This window comes from Neophocaena asiaeorientalis, unplaced genomic scaffold (genome assembly GCF_003031525.2).
Source record: "Neophocaena asiaeorientalis asiaeorientalis breed wild unplaced genomic scaffold, Neophocaena_asiaeorientalis_V1.1 scaffold134, whole genome shotgun sequence".
Taxonomy (NCBI): Eukaryota; Metazoa; Chordata; class Mammalia; order Artiodactyla; family Phocoenidae; genus Neophocaena; species Neophocaena asiaeorientalis.
Window position 1 is genome coordinate 2140413 of NW_020185339.1, and position 6636 is coordinate 2147048.

General features: G+C 35.7%; 1 protein-coding gene across 3 annotated transcripts in view; it reads right to left on the reverse strand.

Annotated features, from left to right (window-relative positions):
• The window catches only part of TMTC2 (transmembrane O-mannosyltransferase targeting cadherins 2), a 769790-nt gene that overhangs the window by 532156 nt on the left and 230998 nt on the right, over positions 1–6636 (reverse strand). The gene's annotated exons all lie outside the window — the stretch shown is intronic.

Below are 6636 nucleotides of genomic sequence, written 5' to 3' on the forward strand. Positions count from 1 at the left end.
ACACTCCAGAGGCCCTCCTTTCCAAGTGCTACCTCTCCCCTTCCACGAAGATCCTAAGCAGAGGGCCCACCCCATGCTTGAATGTCACCCAGCCTAGGCCCTGCCCCAGGAACTTTTCCCGTCCACTGGGTCCTGAGCCAAGCCCCCGCCCCATGCTCAAACGTCCCCCCCCCACCAGCCTAGGTCCTGCCCCACGCTAAACTCTGCCCCCGCCTAAGTTCCACCCCCGCCTATACTCCTGCCCCATAGCCAAGGCTTATTTTTTAATTTTTTCCTTCTTTTTTCCGCTTTTAGATTGGAGTTGTTTTATGTTGCTGATTTGTTGCTGTGGATTCTTTTATATTTTTATTTTTCCTAATAAATCTTTTATTTTTTTAATTTTATTTTATTCTATATACTTTGTTATTGTTCTCTCCGATTGGCTTGTTCCCCCCCACCCACTTTTTTTTTTCTTTTTTCTGTTGTGGTTTAATTTTACCTTGTTGCAGTTGTTTCAATTATAGTTTTATTTTTCCTAATATAATTTTCATCTTTCTAATTCTATTTTGTTTTTTCCTCTTTGATATTGTACTGATCCTTTTTTTCCTTCTTCCTTTTTTTTTTTTAACTGCACCAAGAATCTTGTGGGATCTTGGCTCCCAGGCCGGAGGTCAGGCACAAGCTCCTGTGGTGGGCGCTCCGAGTCCTAACTGCTGGATTAACAGAGAACCTCAGACCTCAGGGAATATTAATCAGAGTGAGGCTTCCCAGAGGTCCTCATCTCACCACCAAGACCCAGCTCTATCCAACTGCCTGCAAACTCCAGTGCTGGATGTCTTAGGCCAAACAACCAGTAAGACAGGAATACAACCCCACCCATCAAAAAAAAAAAAAAAAAAATATGTTACAGACGAAGAAGCAAGGTAAAAACATACAAGACCAAATAAATGAAGATGAAATAGGCAACGTACCTGAAAAACACTTCGGAGTAATGATAGTAAAGATGATCCAAAATCTCAGAAACAGAATGGAAAAAATACAAGAAACATTAAACAAGGATCTACAAGAACTAAAGAGCAAAGAACCAATGATGAACAACACAATTACTGAAATTAAAAATACTCTAGAAGGAATCAATAACAGAATAACTGAGGCAGAAGAACAGATAAGTGAGCTGGAAAATAAAATGGTGGAAATAACTGCCATGGAGCAGAATAAAGAAAAAAGAATGAAAAGAATAGAGGACAGTCTCATAGATCTCTGGGCCAACATTAAACACACCAACATTTGAATTACAGGGGTCCCAAAAGAAGAAGAGAAAAAGAAAGGGTCTGAGAAAATACTTAAGGAGATTATAGTTAAAAACTTCCTTAACATGGGAAAGGAAATAGTCAATCAAGTCCAGGAAGCACAGAGAGTACCATACTGGATAAACTCAAACAGAAACACACCGAGACACATTTTAATCAAACTATCAAAAATAAATACAAAGAAAACATATTAAAAGCAGCAAGGGAAAATCAAAAAATAACATACAAGGGAATCCCCATAAGGTTAACAGCTGATTTTGCAGCAGAAAATGTGCAACCCAGAAGGGAGTGGCAGGACATATTTAAAGTGATGAAAGGGAAAAACCTACAACCAAGATTACTCTACCCAACAAGGATCTCATTCAGATTTGATGGAGAAATTAAAACCTTTACAGATAAGCAAAAGCTAAGAGAATTCAGCACCACCAAACCAGCTTTACAACAAATGCTAAAGGAACTTCTCAAGGCAAGAAACACAAGAGAAGGAAAAGACCTACAATAACAAACCCAAAACAATTAAGAAAATGGGAATAGGAATATACATATCGATAATTACCTTAAATGTAAATGGATTAAATGCTCCCACCAAAAGACACAGACTGGCCGAATGGATACAAAAACAAGACCCGTACATATACTGTCCACAAGAGACCCACTTCAGACCTAGGGACACATACAGACTGAAAGTGAGGGGATGGAGAAAGATATTCCACGCAAATGTAAATCAAAAGAAAGCTGGAGTAGCAATTCTCATATCAGACAAAATAGACTTTAAAATAAAGACTATTACAAGAGACAAAGAAGGACACTACATAATGATCAAGGGATCAATCCAAGAGGAAGATATAACAATTGTAAATATTTATGCACACAACATAGAAGCACCTCAATACATAAGGTAAATGCTAACAGCCATAAAAGGGGAAATTGTCAGTAACAGAATAATAGGGGACATTAACACCTTACTTTCACCAATGGACAGATCATCCAAAATGAAAAGAAGTAACGAAACACAAGCTTTAAATGACACATTAAACAAGATGGAACTAATTGATATTTATAGGACATTCCATCCAAAAACAACAGGATACACTTCCTTCTCAAGTGCTCATGCAACATTCTCCAGGATAGACTATACCTTGGGTCACAAATCAAGCCCTGGTAAATTTAAGAAAATTGAAATTGTATCACGTATCTTTTCTGACCACAACGCTATGAGACTAGATACCAATTACAGGAAAAAAAAACTGTAAAAAAATACAAATAAATGGAGGCTAAACAATACACTACTAAGTAACAAAGAGATCACTGAAGAAATCAAAGAGGAAGTAAAAAACTACCTAGAAACAAATGCCAATGAAAACACAACAACCCCAAACCTATAGGATGCAGCAAAAGCAGTTATAAGAAGGAAGTTTATAGCAATACAATCCTACCTCAAAAACAAGAAAAATCTCAAATAAACAACCTAACCTTACACCTAAAGCTATTAGAGAAAGAAGAACAAAAAAGCCCCAAAGTTAGCAGAAGGAAAGAAATTATAAAGATCAGATCAGAAATAAATAAAAAAGAAATGAAGGAAACAATAGCAAAGATCAATAAAACTAAAAGCTGGTTCTTTGAGAAGATAAACAAAATTGGTAAACCATTAGCCAGACTCATCAAGAAAAAAATGGAGAAGACTCAAATCAACAGAATTAGAAATGAAAAAGGAGAAGTAACAACTGATACTGCAGAAATACAAAGGATCATGAGAGATTACTACAAGCAGCTATAAGTGAATAAAATGGACAACCTGGATGAAATAGACAAATTCTTAGAAAAGCACAACCTTCAGAGACTGAACCAGGAAGAAATAGAAAATATAAACAGATCAATCATAAGCACTTAAATTGAAACTATGATTAAAAATCTTCCAACAAACAAAAGCCCAGGACCAGGTGGCTTCACAGAAGAATTGTATCAAACATTTAGACAAGAGCTAACACCTAAACTCTTCCAAAATATAGCAGAGGGAGGAACACTCTCAAACTCATTCTACGAAGCCACCATCATCCTGATACCAAAACCAGACAGAGATACTAGAAAAAAAGAAAATTACAGCCCCATATCACCGAATATAGATGCAAAAATCCTCAACAAAATACTAGCAAACAGAATCCAACAACACATTAAAAGGATCATGCACCATGATCAAGTGGGATTTCATCTAGGGATGCAAGGATCCTTCAATATATGCAAATCAATCAATGTGATACCCCATATTAACAAGCTGAAGAATAAAAACCACATGATCACGCTCAATAGATGCAGAAAAAGCTTTTGAGAAATTTAAGACTCATTTATTATAAAAAACTCTCCAGAAAGTAGGCATAGAGGGCACCTACTTCAACATTAATAAAGGCAATATAAGACAAACCCACAGACAACATCATTCTCAATGGTGAAAAACTGAAACTGTTTCCTCTAAGATAGGAACAAGACAAGGTTGCCCACTCTCACCACTATTATTCAACATAGTTTTGGAATTTTTAGCCACAGCAATTCAAAGAAGAAAAAGAAATAAATGGAATCCAAATTGGAAAACAAGAAGTAAAATTGTCACTGTTGCAGATGACATGATACTACACATACAGAATCCTAAAGATGCTACAAGAAAACTACTAGATCTAATCAATGAATTTGGTAAAGTAGCAGGACACAAAATTAATGCACAGAAATCTCTGGCATTCCTATACACTAATGATGAAAAATCTGAAAGTGAAATCAAGAAAACACTCCCATTTACCATTGCAACAAAAAGAATAAAATATCTAGGAATAAACCTACCTAAGGAGACAAAAGACCTGTATGTAGAAAAGTATAAAACACTGATGAAAGAAATTAAAGATGATACAAATAGATGGAGAGATATACCATGTTCTTGGATTGGAAGAATCAACATTGTGAAAATGACTCTACTACCCAAAGCAATCTATAGATTCAATGGAATCCCTATCAAACTACCACTGGCATTTTTCACAGAACTAGAACAAAAAAATTCACAATTTCTATGGAAACACAAAAGACCCCGAATAGCCAAAGCAATCTTGAGAAAAAAAAAAAAAAAATGGAGCTGGAGGAATCAGGCTCCTGGACTTCAAACTATACCACAAAGCTACAGTAATCAGGACAGTATGGTACTGGCAGAAAAACAGAAATATAGAACAATGGAACAGGATAGAAAGCCCAGAGGTAAACCCACACACAAAGGAGGCAAGAGAATACAGTGGAGAAAAGATAGCCTCTTTAATAAGTGGTGCTGAGAAAACTGGACAGCTACATGTAGAAGAATGAAATTAGAACACTCCCTAACACCATATATAAAAATAAACTCAAAATGGATTAAAGAACTAAATGTAAGGCCACACACTGTAAAACTCTCAGAGGAAAACATACACAGAACACTCTATGACATAAATCACAGCAAGATCTTTTTTGACTCACCTCTACAGAAATGGAAATAAAAACAAAAATAAACAAATGGGACCTAATGAAACTTAAAAGCTTTTGCACAGCAAAGGAAACCATAAAAACGATAAAGAGACAATGGGAGAAAATATTTGCAAACAAAGCAACTGACAAAGGATTAATCTCCAAAATACACAAGCAGCTCATCTAGCTCAATATCATAAAAACAAACAACCCAATACAAAAATGGGCAGAAGACCTAAATATACATTTCTCCAAAGAAGATATACAGATTGCCAACAAATACATGAAAAGATGCTCAACATCACTAATCATGAGAGAAATGGAATCAAAACTACAATGAGTTATTACTTCACACCATTCAGAAATGGCATCATCAAAAAATCTACAAACAATAAATGCTGGAGAGGGTGTAGAGAAAAGGAAGCCCTCTTGCACTGTTGGTGGGAATGTAAATTGATACAGCCACTATGGAGAACAGTATGGAGGTTTCTTAAAAAACTAAACGTAGAAGTACCATATGACCCAGCAATCCCACTACTGGGCATATACCCTCCAAAATCCATAGTTCAAAAAGAGTCATGTACCACAATGTTCACTACAGCACTATTTACAATAGCCAGGACTTGGAAGCAAACTAAGTGTCCATCGATAGATGAATGGATAAAGAAGATGTGGCACATATATACAATAGAATATTACTTAGCCATAAAAAGAAACAAAATTGAGTTATTTGTCATGAGGTGGATGGACCTAGAGTCCGTCATACAGAGTGAAGTATGTCAGAAAGAGAAATACAAATACCGTATGTTAACACATATATATGGAATCTGAAAAAAAAAATTTTTAATGGTTCTGATGAACCTAAGGGCAGGACAGGAATAAAGACACAGACGTTGAGAATGGACTTAAGGACATGGGGTGGGGGAAGGGTAAGCTGGGACGAAGTGAGAGAGTAGCACTGGCATGTATACACTACCAAATGTAAAATAGATAGCTAGCGGGAAGCAGCTGCATAGCACAGGGAGATCAGCTCAGTGCTTTGTGACCACTTAGAGGGGTGGGATAGGGAGGGTGGGAGGGAGACGCAAGAGGGAAGAGATATGGGGATATACATATGCATATAGCTGATTCACTTTGTTATACAGCAGAAACTAACAGAACACTGTAAAGCAATTATACTCCAATAAAGATATTAAAAAAAAGAAAAGAATAAATCAACCTCAAATATGTGAGGACTTTTTGAACCAAAATATAGTATTTTCAATATGGGAAATTTAAAAATTGAAATAAATGTAGAAATACACATATCTAGAAGGGAAACTTGAAGAGTATAACCATGTCAGTTTACCTCACTTGAACACACAGTCACTGGAAAACCAACTAAAAGCCGAGACTTCTAATGCAATTTAACAAGGCTATGATCATGTTCATATTAAAGACAAAACACAGAGGAATAATCAAGAATTGCTTGGAAATAAATAAGAAGAATGGGAAACTTGCCTTAAAATATAAAATATACTAGAAGTTACAGTAAATAAAACAAATTGTTCTCGGTGTGGGTTACCAAAAGACCAAAATAAAGCCCATGACAATGACTCCAGGGTTATATACAAACTTGGCCTAGGTGAGAAGCATTCCATAAATTATTATGGGGACATTAATTTTCATTTTGGAAAAATAAAACCTTAATACAAAAACTAATATATCCAGGGTGGACTAAGTACCTAAAGAAAAAAACCAAAAATAATTCTAAAACTATTCAAAAAATGGACAATAACTTTAAAAAATATTAGCCTATGAATGGTTTTCATAGAGACACAAAATTTCAGAGGTTTTAAAGGAAAGGGTCTGTGGATTTATATATATATATATA